The 13,587-nt window shown below is 43.9% G+C and overlaps 1 protein-coding gene across 4 annotated transcripts in view; it reads left to right on the top strand.

The window, feature by feature from the left end:
- Nucleotides 1-3,390: 3,390 nt before the first annotated feature.
- KAT6B (lysine acetyltransferase 6B) overlaps nt 3,391-13,587 on the top strand; it is a 173,059-nt gene continuing 162,862 nt past the window's right edge. For 3 of the 4 annotated variants that reach the window (XM_054572531.1, XM_054572530.1, XM_054572528.1), the window contains exon 1: nt 4,401-4,588. The gene's annotated coding sequence lies outside the window, so the exon portion shown is untranslated. Of the gene's footprint in view, nt 3,482-4,400; nt 4,589-13,587 lie in introns of those variants that run through there. The other variant, XM_054572529.1, reaches the window with a different exon arrangement.

Below are 13,587 nucleotides of genomic sequence, written 5' to 3'. Positions count from 1 at the left end.
AAAAATCAACCCCCCAGGTTCCCTTCAGCTCCTTTGCATTTTTTTTTTATCTTATACCTAAGGACATGTTTACTGATTTGGAAGGGAGAGAGAAACATTGATGTGATAAAGAAACATTGATCGGTTGCCTCCTATATGTGCCCCAACTGGGGATGGAAACTACAACCTAGGCACGTGTCCTAACTGGGAAGCAAACCTACAGCCTTTTGGTGCATGGGGCAACGCTCCAACCAGCTCAGCAACCTGGCCAGGGCTCCTCTGCATTTTTTTTTTTTTTAATCCTTTCTCAGGACTAAGGACAAATAGGTCCATGGAATCGTCCCAGTATTGGGGACTATAACCTCTGGCTAAAACACTCACAGAAGAAACATTCCTTTGCAGCTGGGGAAGAAGAGGATTCAGTTAAGAACAGTTCTTCTCAAATTCGATGACATAAACTTTCAAGTCAAGTCATGGGCTAAAAATGTAGATTTGGTAGCTCTACTCCAGACCTACTGAATCAGAGTCTTTGGGGTTAGGCCAAAGAAATTGTTTTAAGGACTCATTTCCAGATCTTCCTGATGCCAGTGATCTGTGACCCAAGCAGTATAACTGTAGTTGTCAGTAGTTATGGCCAATGGTGGCTGTTGGCAGACGTTTGGGGGAGGGAGGAGGACTGGTCAGATGAGCCCCTGAATTCATAACCCTTCAGCACAGTCAGCTTGCAAATTTTGCACACTGCTGGATTTTCAATTCAAGTTATTTCTAGGTTAACTTCTTAATTGAGCTGTTTGGCTCAGCGGAGGACTTAAGATACCACAGATAAGAGAGAGGTTTAGGAGTAAGCATTAAGTATCTCTGGCTGTGTCTCTGCTACCCTTTCCAGTTCCACTTATCTGAAGAGACAGGGTTTCTCAAAGGACAAGTAACCTTAGAGGGGAGTATCAGTGGGAAAGCAACACATTCCCTTTCCTTGCCATGCCCCTGTTACAGAACTTTGTTTATTAAGAAAAGAATCTCAGAAAACACATCAAGATATTAGATAAAGATACTTCTACCTTCTGTGTTCCCTAGGTCCCAAGGTTACAGGAGCACAAGTTCAGATGAACAAGTCCCATTTCTCTCTAAGGTGTCTCTTCACTTCTCGATGCACTGGAAATCCATGTGGCTAACTCATTAGTGATAACGAGTGTTAGATGTTCATAAATCTCCCACAATTCATTGGCTGAAGACATCTTAAATGTGGACTTCTTGGTTTTTATTGTCTTTGGTTGCTTCTTTAGCATACTTTAGTTTGAGTGTACAGATTTGGGGTTTTGAAACTTGTTTTTAATTAAGGCATGGTTTATTTTTATTGCTTGAGATAAAAATGCAGTCTGAGAGACTCAAACCTAAGTTACAAAATAAAGTGCATCTAGGCAAACCATAAGGAGAAAAAAAAAAGAACATAAAGGCTAAAGTGTCTGCCAGAATTCTTAAGTTTACTTAGTAACTTCTTAGAAAATAAAAATTCCAGCACCTGCATTATAAAAGATAAAAAGCACACCTTATAAATGTCCTTCTCTTTGAAATATCTAAATGAACTAGACTGAATTATGAACTAATGGCTTGTAAAAATTCACCTTAAGCCAGCTACTGAAGATAATAAATAAAACAAGTAGAGAGACTCTGAGGAAACCCATCCTACTGTTTGTTTGTTTGTTTTATCAGTAATGTAACTCAAAAGTAGCCAGGCCCAGGGCAGGAGGGGGATCTTTCCCCTTGTTTTGCTTCCCTGAACTGAGCCTGTGAATGCCAAGATTTAATCTAAAGAGGTTTGTGTTTTAAAACTAACAACCAGGTAATAAAACACCTATAAAAGGGGTTTATAATGGAACCGGTGACAGTTTTCAGTGTAAAATTACAACTCTTCTGCTCTCCCTCTCCCTTTTTCTATCCTTTCATCCAACTCTGTGCCCTTTGTCTTAGCTCCTTTCTCACCTTGCTGCCAAGAAGCATATAAGTAGTTGTAGCTCACACCCCAAAGGAGCAGACCATCTTTAAAGTGAAGTGTGTATTGTGCTCTGTATTTGAGGACAAGGCAGTGCTGCTTGTTTTGTTTGTCTGAGATAAATTGCTCCAACAAAGTACTTACCTAGTTTGTACAGTGGTTTCTAATGGGGAGCTGAAGACGCTGTGGCTGTAGTGTCAGTGGCATCAGGATGGCCAAAATGTTAACAAGGCAGGAAACCTGGGGGCTCCTCTCCCTGGCACCTTGCGTCATCTTGCCAAGGCCCAAGATCTCCCTGACTCCAGGGACAGACTTCGGTCAACAGGTGGTTTTCCACCCAGGCCACCATGCCTGAAACTTGGTTCATTTACAAAGCCATAGTTCTCTAAGAAATGGCGCCTGGTAAGGGAAACTTCGTACTCAAACTCTGTAGGAGCCATTCCTCGAGTCTACTTTTCTTATTTTCTTAAGTACCTCCTGCCATCATCCCACCCATCTCCGGGGAAGAACTCTTCAGAGTCTGGAGGGCGCTGGGAGGCATGTGGGCAGCGTCAGAGTGGCTTTGCCTGGGCGGCCAGAGGAGCCCCCTGCCTCCCCGATGTGGGCCTCAGGAACTCGGGGGGCCCAGGGGAAGCCTGGAAAACCGACCTTCACCATCAGCCTTCCTTCGAGCGCTGGCTACAGGAGAAGGGGGAAGGGCCCCCCAGCGATCTTTCCACGACTCCCCCCGCACCTCTGCCATCCGGCTGCATCCCCCTAGAAAGCACTTAGAACGCAGCTCAGAGCTCTCCGGCTCCTCGCAGACCGGTTGAGAGCATCTTGAGGGTCAGCTTCCCCCTCCAGCCCGCTTCTGACATCCCCACTCCCACCCAAGGATGCCGCTGCCGTGCCCTGTCCGCAGTCGCTGAATGTCACTGCTCCCTCTTCCTCCAGATCAGGGTAGACACAGCTCCCGAGGCATCCCCCACCCCAAAACTGCCGCGATCGCCCGAGGGTGCAAGGCCCAGGCGGAGGACGAAGTTTGGGGCCCACAGCAGCGGGAGGGGGGGCGCGTTGGCGAGGACCGCACCTCACAGTCCCAGCCCTGGCGAGCATACTCCCCGCCCCAAACGGCCCAGGCGTCCCCATCCTCTCGCGGACACCGGCATCCCCGCCCTCCCCCGAGGGCGGCGAGCGGAGCCCCCCAGGGCGGAGGCAGGTACCCCTGGGGCGGGGACTGGGGCGGGCGGGGTCCAGGCTGCGCCCCCGGCCGGGCCGGGCGGGCTAGCTGGCGGCGCGGGGGGAGCGGGGCTGGGCGGCGCTGCCTCGGGCTCTGTGCGCTGCAGCCCGGAGACGAGGAGGAGGAGGCGGAGGAGGAGAAGGAGGCGGCGGCGGTGGGTCCCGGGCGGGGGGAGCGCGGCGCTGCGGACCCGGGCGGCTGGCAAAGGACGAGGCGGAGGCTGAGGAAGGCAGCGGGGAGACCCAGGCTGCAGCAACAAAGGGCAGCAAACGATTGGCCGGGCTGCAGGCGAGGTTAGCCGGGGACCGGGGCGGCTGGAGGCAGCGGCGAACGGTGCACGTGCTTGCAGACACGGGCGAGTGTGGAGCCGGGGGGTGCACGCCCGGCGGGTAGGTGCTTGCTCCCCCTCGGCATGGGATGGTAAAGAGGCTGTCGCGACATCGCTCTGCTTGCACTCGGCCTGGGGCTTGCAGGTTAGGGGGTGTGTGGGGGGTAAGGATGCGAGCCAGGGGGCGGGCGAGTAGTCGCCCGGGACGGGACGGGGTAGGGTGGAGGAGGGGGCGGGATGGAACGCTCCGGGCGGCGCGCCCGTCCGCGCGCTCCACCGCAGGAGCTGACGACTGAGAACCTCGAATTTTAACTTCGCGTGCCCGCCCGCGCGCGCCCGCCCGCGCCCACCCCTAAATCCTGCGGCCGCCGCCAGCGATCAGCTCTCACACAAACTTTAGCTGCGGGCTAGGGGGTTTGAGGTTGAGTGGGGGAGGGGAGAGGGAAAAGGACCTGTGATTGGCGTTGTCTTGCAGCCAATAAGGCCAAGTGCCTTTCCTGCGAGTAGACCCAATCCATTTCTAGAGGTAGAGGGGGCGGGTAGGTGGAAGTAGAGGTGGCGCGGTGTCTGGGAGAGAGAAAAAGGGCTGGACCAATAGGTGCCCAGAAGAGGCGGGCCCAGAGGTCTGTCGATTGGTACTGGCAGTGAACCCTCCCCGGGGGTGGTGCCGGAGGGGGGCTGCTGGGTCGAGGGGTGTGTCTATGCGGAGGCGAGATGACCGGCAGGAACCTGCCCCAATGGGCTGCAGAGTGGTTAGTGCGTGGGTGACGGACAAACCCATAGGCCAACGAGTGGCCCTAAGTGTCTGTGGGCTTGTCCAATGGAGCAGCGCAGGGGCGGGGCCACAGCCCGGGTTTAATGAGACTCCATTGGGCTGTAATCAGTGTCATGTCGGATTCATGTCAACGACAACAACAGGGGGACACAAAATGGCGGCGGCTTAGCTCCTATCCCTGGCGGCGGCGGCAGCGGTGGCGGAGGCGACGGCACCTCCTCCAGGCGGCAGCCGCGGCTTCTTTCTCAGGCAGCGGCAGCGCCCTGAGCAGGCGCGGTGACGGTGGCGCGCGGCCAGGTCTGTCACCCACTCCGCGCGTTCCCAGGGGGTGGAGACTGAGCGGGAGGGGGCCGGAAGGAGGGGGAAAAGGGGACATCTTATGCCCCTCCCACAGGCCTCTGCGCGAGGGTCACCGCGGGGCCGCTTGGGGTCAGGCTGCCCCTGAGCGTGACGGTAGGGGGCGGGGGAAAGAGGAAGAAGGACAGTCCCCGCCCCTCAGCGGGGCCTCCAGGGCAAGGGGCGGGGCTCTAAGGTGGAGGGGGCGGGGCGATACCAGAGTTGGGGTGGGGCTCGGGTGGTCGGTAGGCGGGGGCTTGGAGGGATTTTCTGAGTGGGAGTGACTTGGTAGGAACAGCGGGGGTTCTACTGGTATCTGGGAAGGACTGGTGAGGGGAGTGGGTGGGAGGGGAAACTGGAGGTGTGCAAGCAGGTGCAGAAGGGAGAGGTGCAATATTGGAGATGAGGAAGGGAGACCGAGGGGTATTCTGTGAAGGCAGGTGAAATGATGCAGAAGGGTGAGATTGCAGTTATCTGAGGCCAGAGTAAAAGTGGGTTTGGGTGTGGTGGTTATGGAGTAGAGTTGAGAAAGCGACGCGGAGTAGATACTGGATTGGGAGAAGTATTGGGGGAATGTGAAGAGCTGGTACAGTCCTGTGGTGGGCAGGAGGTGTTGGAATGAATCGGCATGTTGGAATAGAGAGGTTTGCTAGCTTTGGGGTATATGAAGTATTAAAAAAACATGGCAGGATGATATAGATATGCTTGGGAGAATCTCAGAAAGGTGTTAAGACAGCGGAGCTGACATAAATGTGAAGGGAGGCTACTTAGAACTTGTAAAATATACCTATGGCAGAAAATCTCATGGGGATGGGGGATTCAGGGGGGTGAGAAGAGGCAGAGGTGTGAAGAAAGAGGAGTGGGGTTGGGCAGTAGGTCTGGGTGAATGTAATTTGGTGGACTGCATCAGGAGTGAGGATGGGGCAAGAAAGGTGTTAGTTTGGAAGACAGGGTTGTTTGATACCCTGGATTTCTTCGGTGAAACCTGAGCTGGAGTCTTGAAGGTGGGGCAGAAGAGGAGCAGTCTGACTGTATCAGGAAGACTTTGGTATAGCAGAGTGCAAGGAGTGCTGGGAGACTGCGGGCAAAGGCAGAGGAGGGGCTACAAATCCCCAGTGAAGGAGTTTAAACGCTGCAGTTGGGTTTTGGGATATGCTAAAGAAACCAATGAACCAAGTGTGTTTGGGGTGAGAGGTACCAGGAAATTCAAGGTAAAGAGTATATGAAGACTCATATGGATAGAATGAAAGTAGCATATGGGAATTAGTAATGGTGGGATAGAGTTAGCTCTGTGGTGCTCAAGAAAGGTGTGTGTGTGGTTTGATTGGTTGTTTTCCATATGACTATGAGTAAAGTACATTCTCTCTTACTTGTGTACCCTAAATTTTCTGGGATAGTCCTGAAATAAAACACTCCATTCTTTTGCTACTCATAAATTCTTCACACATGTATCAAAATGATTGGGACAGCCTTTTTATGTTTTTAAGAAGGAAAGGTTAACATTACCTGTTTCAGTAGAGGATATGATTCCTACCTGCAAACTTCTCCTTAGGGTTGAAAGTTGGGTGTGGTGAAGTAATGGTTAAAAAGAAAAGAAAAGATAGAGACAGAAGAAGGTTTTAACATTAAAAGAGGAACTTAGCGGAATGACTGGATGGTGGTGATGACATGGTTAGTAGAAGTTTTGCCTACCAGCCATACCCAGGCCTCAGATTAAAGTGGATATTGTGTCATTGCCGTTATACCAAGTGTTTCACTCGCTACTTGTGAAGATAAGGTGGAAACTGTCAGATGTGAGGCATAATGTGAAGGAAAGCAAAATAGGGTGAGTATTGGAAGATAGTTGAGAAAGTTTGATACTTCAGAAACTTTCATGGACTTTCTTATACCAGTTAGAAGAAGATTTAACTAACTGATCTGGTTTTGTTAAATGCCAGGATTCCTAACAGGTGACTTTTCAGTCTCTTGATAGTTCTCTCCAAAATACCTTCAGTTTTCCTGTATACTGATGCATATATTTGTATAAAGTGAGAGAAAAGGAAATTGTTTTACAAAAGTAGGGCTATGTGGGCTGTAGGGATAATGAATTTGTTTGCAGAATAGTAAATGATATATGATGGGAGAAGTATGATGAAGCAGTATTTCTTCCTTATAATGCTTTAATTTGCATTTCCAAAGCACCTTTAAGCACATTTTTATAGGACTCCCACAGTCCTGTACAATTTTTGTATTACCTATTCTACTGTTGCTAGATATTTGAGTTTTTTTTGGTTTGGGGGAAATTGTGAACAAAGCTGCTATGAGTGTTCCCATACCAGTCATCTGGTGCACATGTGTACATGTTTTTCTAAGTTGTACACCTAGGACTGGAATTGCTGGTTCATAGGTAGGGTGACCATTTATTGTGGCTCATGCCTGTTGTCCTCGTGTAATCATTAATATAACACCATTAATTCCCCAAAATACCTGGATTTGGATGATGAGTTGTATGGTCTCCCTAGTCACGAGGTTATGCTTGTCTCAACTTTACTAGGTATCAAAGTGTCGTACCAGGTTATATTCCCTCCAGTGACATATGAGAGTTCCCATTGCCTCTTGTCCTCTCCATCTCCGTCTTGTTAGCTTTTCAGATTGGCTTATCTGGTAAACTTTGCATTTATCTGAATAATGAGAAGCAGGTTGAACAGCTTCTCATGTATTTGTTGGCTATTTGAATTTTTTCATTTGTAAAGTTCCTGCTCAAGTCTGTCCCCTAATTTTTCTTTTTTAATCAGGCCTTGTGTCTTTTATTACTATTTAGAAATTATTTACTCTGGAATCAAATCCTTTGTCATGTGTGTATGTCGCAAAACACCTTCTTTCATTCTGTGGTTTGCCTTTTCACTCTCTTTATGGTGTCTTTAAATGAACCGAAGTTCTTAATTTTAATGGAGTCAAATTTATTGGTCTTTTCTTTATGGTTAGTGCTTTTTGTGTCTTATTTTAAGACTCTTCCTACCCTCAGGTCAAGTAGATATTCTTTGTAGTATTATCTTTTAAAACCTTTATTGACCTTAAAAGATGTGTGATTATGAGTAAAATACACTCTTCCTGACCCCATCCTTACCTTTATAAATCTATTTTTGTTTTTCCTCACTTTCTTTTGTTTTCTGTCTTGACTTTTTACTTCTCCATAACTATAACTAAGAGCCAGGTGCTGACACCTCTCTCTTGGGAGAAAATGGTCACATAGACAAGTTCAGCCAGATTAGATTTTACAGGTCTCCAGCTGACTGTATTGCCCTTTTTCCTTTTATGAGCTAGCATTTTATTGTGTTCCTGCTATGTGCCTGTCACCATCCTTGACTCTTTCATATTTGTTATCTCAAGTATTCCTCTTTACAGTTCTGCAAAAACAGATGAGAAAACAGACTTTGATTAAGTAACATGTCCAATATCCCGCAGTTTACGAAGATAGCAAAGTGAGGACTTAATCCCTGACCACTCTATCTAGATACATCCCATCAGAGCACACCCCCTTGTGGAATAAAATTTCAGAAGCCCATCTGATAATATCTAAAAAAGATGAAGCCCTGGCTGGGTAACTGAGTTGGTTAGACCATTGCCCCAGTATGTCAAGGTTGTGGGTTTCTTCCCCAGTCAGGGCACAGATAAGAAGCAACCAGTGAGTGCGTAAATATGTAGAATAACAAACTGATGTTTCTTTCTCTCTCTGTTCCTTCCTCTCTCTAAACAAACAAACAAACAAAACCAAAACTAAATGATGAGAATAGTTTTACTTTTAGTGTATCATGTCCTAATGAAAGCACATGGAGATAAATATGTATTGTAACACTGCGTAAAATTATTAACTTCTCTGTGTATAAAAAATTAAATTTAAAATGGGTAAAGTTAGTGTAGACAGTGGACCTCAAGGGATCCCTGGATGGGTAAGAGTTTCTGAAATCTTTTGAAACTGCATGCAATTGTCTGTATGTACATGTGTTCATTTAAAAAAAATAGATCTATAATTTTCTTGAGTGTCTCAAAGGGAAACCCTACTTTGTTTCCAGGCTATACTGGCTATCATGTTTGAAGACATCTGTGATAAAATTAAATGATCTGTGTTTTCAAGATAATCTTTCACAAATTTAGATGTTAGATTTTTCTCTTAATATGTTGTTTTCAGTCCTTGTCATTAAAACCTGGCTGAAGCTAATTTGTAATGAGGAAGAAATCTAGGATTGAATAGAAATTTTTTAAAAGCAAAAAAAAAAAAAAAAGACACTTTAAATGTAGTTGATTATTTCTTAAGTGAAAGTGCTTAGTTATAATATCATCATTACTAATCAGTGTATTCTGGCTCCAAAGACCTGATGACTTTAAATGACATTTTAAATGACTTTTCAAATGATTTTTCATCTTGCTTCTAAAATCCTGTTTTACCAGGGATCCAATTTCCTGTGAGGCTCCTAACAGTGTGATTAAACTTTAGAGACAAACTATTGAGCACTTAAATGCAGGGATGACTATGCAGACCTAATTCATGGGCTTCACCAGGAGATTTGGGACATGTCTGTACTAATTTATGATGATGATGTTGAAACTAATCTTTGCTAGGGATTATGGAAGCCATAATAGTTTATTGATGGTTCAGTTATTGTTTGTTGAAGCAGATTTACACAATTATAGGTTAATGACATAACAAGGATATTGTCAACTAGGAGAGCATGACATGAAAAATTAAACTTCCAATTAATATAATATGTATTAGTTGAAGTGATAATTTTCATGGTGATTTAGCCTTTTGGAAATCCTTGGAAAACATTATTAGCTTATGAATTGAAAACTCTCTATGTTAATGAGTAGTGAGAAAGAATTTAGTACTATTCTTAAAAGATGGAGAATTAAATATTCAATTCAACTAACATTTATTGAGTGCTTACTCTGGGCTTGCCGCAGAGTGAGACTTATGAGTTGAACCAAACTGATGTTTGAAAAAATGAAATACTGCTTACTTTTGTTTGTTCCTTCAGTCATCCTTCCCTCTAACCTATTCTGGATGGGTGCTGTACTCAGGGTGACTCAAACATTCAACAATGTGTGCGCGCGCATGCATGTGCACTCATGTACTCCATTATGTCTTATTGTGTCACTGCTCCTGCAGTGGCTTTTTATCACTTCATCTGTCATGTTCACATGCCTCAGCCTAGCTTTTGTCACAGCCAACTTTATTTCTTATTCACCTATAACACAGACCCTCTCTAAAGCATGCACATGGACTTAGTGTGTCCCTTTGTCTGACAGCTCATTGTCAGCTTCTGTGCTTTCTAGATTCCCTTCATTTATTCACTGATGCATTCATTTAACAAATAGGAAATGAGCCCCTCTTATGTTCAAGTTGTGGTTCTGGGAAATCTTGGGACATACAAAGATGAATCAAACAACCCTTTTTTAAAAGAATTTTATATAGTCTAGTGAGGGGGATGAGGTCAGTACACAAAGAAGCATAATACAAAGTAGAAAACAAATACCAAAATATTAAGAAAGCTAAAAGTTTCCTATTAGGCAAAGGACAGTAGGGCTTCTAAGAGGGTGTTGTCTGCAGTGGGCTATCAAGGATCTGAGTTTGGGTGAAGAGACCAGGCAGTGGTCAAAATTCTGACTTGTCTTTCAAGGTCCAGTTTAAGTCCCATCCATCCTAGGGGTGTTCTCCTCATCCACACTGAGCAGGGTATTATTGTCACAGTTTTTTTCCAAACTTTTTTCCTTCTGTAATCAGAGGAGACCTTTCTTTCAAATAAATTTTATGGAGAAGCCCACTATATACAGAACAGGTATGGTGAAGGTGCGTGGTTTGGTGCAAGGGGTGGTAACCCATGTGGGCACTTTCTCACAAGAGATCCAGGGAGCCCAGTTAGAAAACCAGTAGAGAGAGGGGAAAAGTTTAGGTTTCAGAATCTGAATTAAAATCCTTCATGACTTAGTGGTCTGAGGTCTTGACCAAGTCAGGTCTCAGTTTTTCTTTTGCAAAACAATGCTACCCTACAGGGTTGTTTGAAGGATTACTGATGATCTATGGAAAGTAACTGGCCCATGATACTTGTCAGAAAATGGTTGGTATTATTAAAATTTCAAAATTCATATAACAAAACTAACCATTTTAAAGTGAGTACTTCAGTGACATTGAGTATATTCACAGTATTATATGATCACCTCTATCTAGTTCCAGAACATTTGCATCAATCCAAAATAAACCCCTCCCTGATGGGCCCCACTAATCCATGTTCTGTTTATGAATTTATTTATTCTGGATGTGTCATGAATTATATGGTACATAAGCTTTTGTGTCTGGCTTCTTTCATTAACATGTTTTTGAGGTTTATTTGCATTATAGCATATATTAGTTAATCCTTCATTCCTTTTTATGGCTGAATAATATTCCAGTGCATGGATATATATCACATTTTGTTGATCCATTCTTCTGTTGGTGGACATTTGGGCTGTTTTGAAATTCTTTGGCTGTTGTGAATAGTGCTCTCATGAACATGTGTACATTTACTATTTGACTACCTGTTTTCATTTCTCTGGATTATATACCTGGAAGTGGAATTGTGGGGTCATATGTTAATTTTATGTTTAAGTTTTTTGGGGAGCCACCAGACAGTGCCTAAATGCTTCTTATCCCTGTAGCACCTACCATAGGACTGCACTCCCAGAACATCTCCATAAGTATTTTTTGGTTGTTCTTTGATTGGTATTTATAAACTTACCTTCCAATTCACATATTTTGGGCCTCAAGCAGTAATTTTAGGGAAAATAGATGCATCTAGGACTTGAAAGTTAACAAATATCACCATATGGAGGATGTTTGATGTTGTCAGACAGCAGATATTTGTTAACTGAGGACGCTATTTTGAGCAACTGCCAATAGTCTGTACTGGATGGTTATAGAAGAAAAGAAGTTAATGTCCCTTTCCTTAAGCAGTGCATGTTCTGTTTCAGAAGATACTGTGAGGATTTGTGAATCTTCACTCAGTTACATAATAGGCTCTGAAAAAATCCAGGAGCATATAAAAGCGAGCTAAAAATAACTTTTAGCAAGTAAAACTTAGGATGACAAAAAAATAAACTCTATTATTAATCTTTATTTTTCCTACCACTGTTTTTGGCTCATCCATAATCTCATGACTCGAGTGTTATGACATTGGTTTTGAAACAACACATAGCTTTAGTAAAAGCTTGGAGGAAGCTTCGCATAATATTTATGATCCAGGGTATTTTGACTTCTTATGCTGACATGAATATTTCTGAATAGTGTTGATATTTATATAATACTAATGAAGCCGAAAGCTCAGTGTTGGACTAAGCATTTCTCTAGATCTGTTTAGAATAGTTTGTAATGAGTGATGTAAATAGTGTTTTATTATAAGACTGTATGATACAACCATATAATTTACTGATATTATTTGGTAGTTAAAAATAAAATGATTCAAAACCTCAGAAAATAGAATAATTTAATTTGATGTAGCATGAGTCCCTAGAATTAATTTGGAATGATTCACTCCCTTTTTGATAGCCTTTTAGTACAACTTTGAAGTTTTTATAGAAAATGAAAAGAGAATAATGATTTTTAGGGTTGTTCTGATAGAATATCCTGCCTACATATGAAAGAAATCTTAGTGCTCTAAAAAGAGAAGTGGTGTGGGTGATTCCAAATCAGGAGGAAAAAAAGCATTTCTGTTTGTCTTTTGAGTGAATTATGCATTTTCTTTCCTGTAGATTTGTCTTTGTTAGATATTGGTGTTCAATCTCTTCTCTTAGGGTATTTACAGTGGGGCCAGTGGGGTCAGAAACAAACCAGCCTAAGATAAAAACATTTCCAGTGGATAATATACATGTGTTTAGTTGAGAACTGGCTACAGAAAAGAGACTTCTGAGTTTGCTCCTCTCCTAACTAGCTATGTGTGTATTAAAAAACAGTGATTCTGCTTGTAGCAAAGAGCTGCTGAGTTACATCTGCTTCTGCCTAATTAGCTCTGTTGGTTGGTGTCAGATGAGAGCTAATTTTGAGATTAAATTGAGGAATGGTGTGTGTGTATGTGGCGGGGGGGGGGGGGGGAAGGAAGATCTAAGGATGCTTGGTTTTGTATAAGATCAACATGAAATTATTCATAGTGTTGTTTTAAACTTAATTTTTTGCCTTTGAAGTAAAAGTGATCTCTGTCCTAAAATATGACATGTGTAAACACTTATGTGATGGAAACTTGTACATCCTTCTCTTAGGCGCAGTTGTAGGCCTGATCTTCATATCAGTCAGTATGTAGATGCTGGTGACCTTTGGGACAAATAGTGAAAATTGCTTGGGAAAGTTAATACTGACTTTTAAATAATCCCCACCTTCACCCCTCCCTACTCCAGATAAAATGTTATACCTGCCTGGCTATTTGAATAACAGCAATATTTTTCCCCCTTGGTGAGATTCTTTCTTAGACTCTATCACAAACTGATTTCTAATATTTGGAGAGCAGGTCTGGCCTCAAGAACAGAATTTATGTTTCTGGTCACTTGTTTTGGGGCTTCATTTCTTTCCCAGATTCCCTGTTCTTAGTTACTCTTTTTTAAAAAAATTTTATTTACTTATTTTTAGAGAGAGGGGAAGGGAGGGGGAAAGAGAGGGAGAGAAACATCAATGTGTGGTTGCCTTTCGCACCCCCACACCGGGGACTTGGCCTGCAACTCAGTCATGTGCCCAGACTGGGAATCGAACTGGCTTACCTTTGGCTCGCAGGCCAGCACTCAATCCACCGAGGCACTCCAGCCAGGGCTCTTAATTATCCTTTAGTAATTGAAAGAGTTAATATTGAAAGAGTTAATATATCACCAAAGGTAGTATATTGGGTGGGCCAAAAAGTCCATTTAGTTTTTTCCGTAAAATAAAAGACAGTTTTCATTTTCACCAATAACTTCATTGATTTGGA

This window comes from Pteronotus mesoamericanus, unplaced genomic scaffold, assembly GCF_021234165.1.
Source record: "Pteronotus mesoamericanus isolate MK-2021 breed Mesoamerican mustached bat unplaced genomic scaffold, CSHL_Meso_final contig_24, whole genome shotgun sequence".
In the NCBI taxonomy this organism is placed as follows: Eukaryota; Metazoa; Chordata; class Mammalia; order Chiroptera; family Mormoopidae; genus Pteronotus; species Pteronotus mesoamericanus.
Note: the sequence above shows the minus strand (reverse complement) of the source record. Positions and strands in the feature narration are given on the sequence as shown.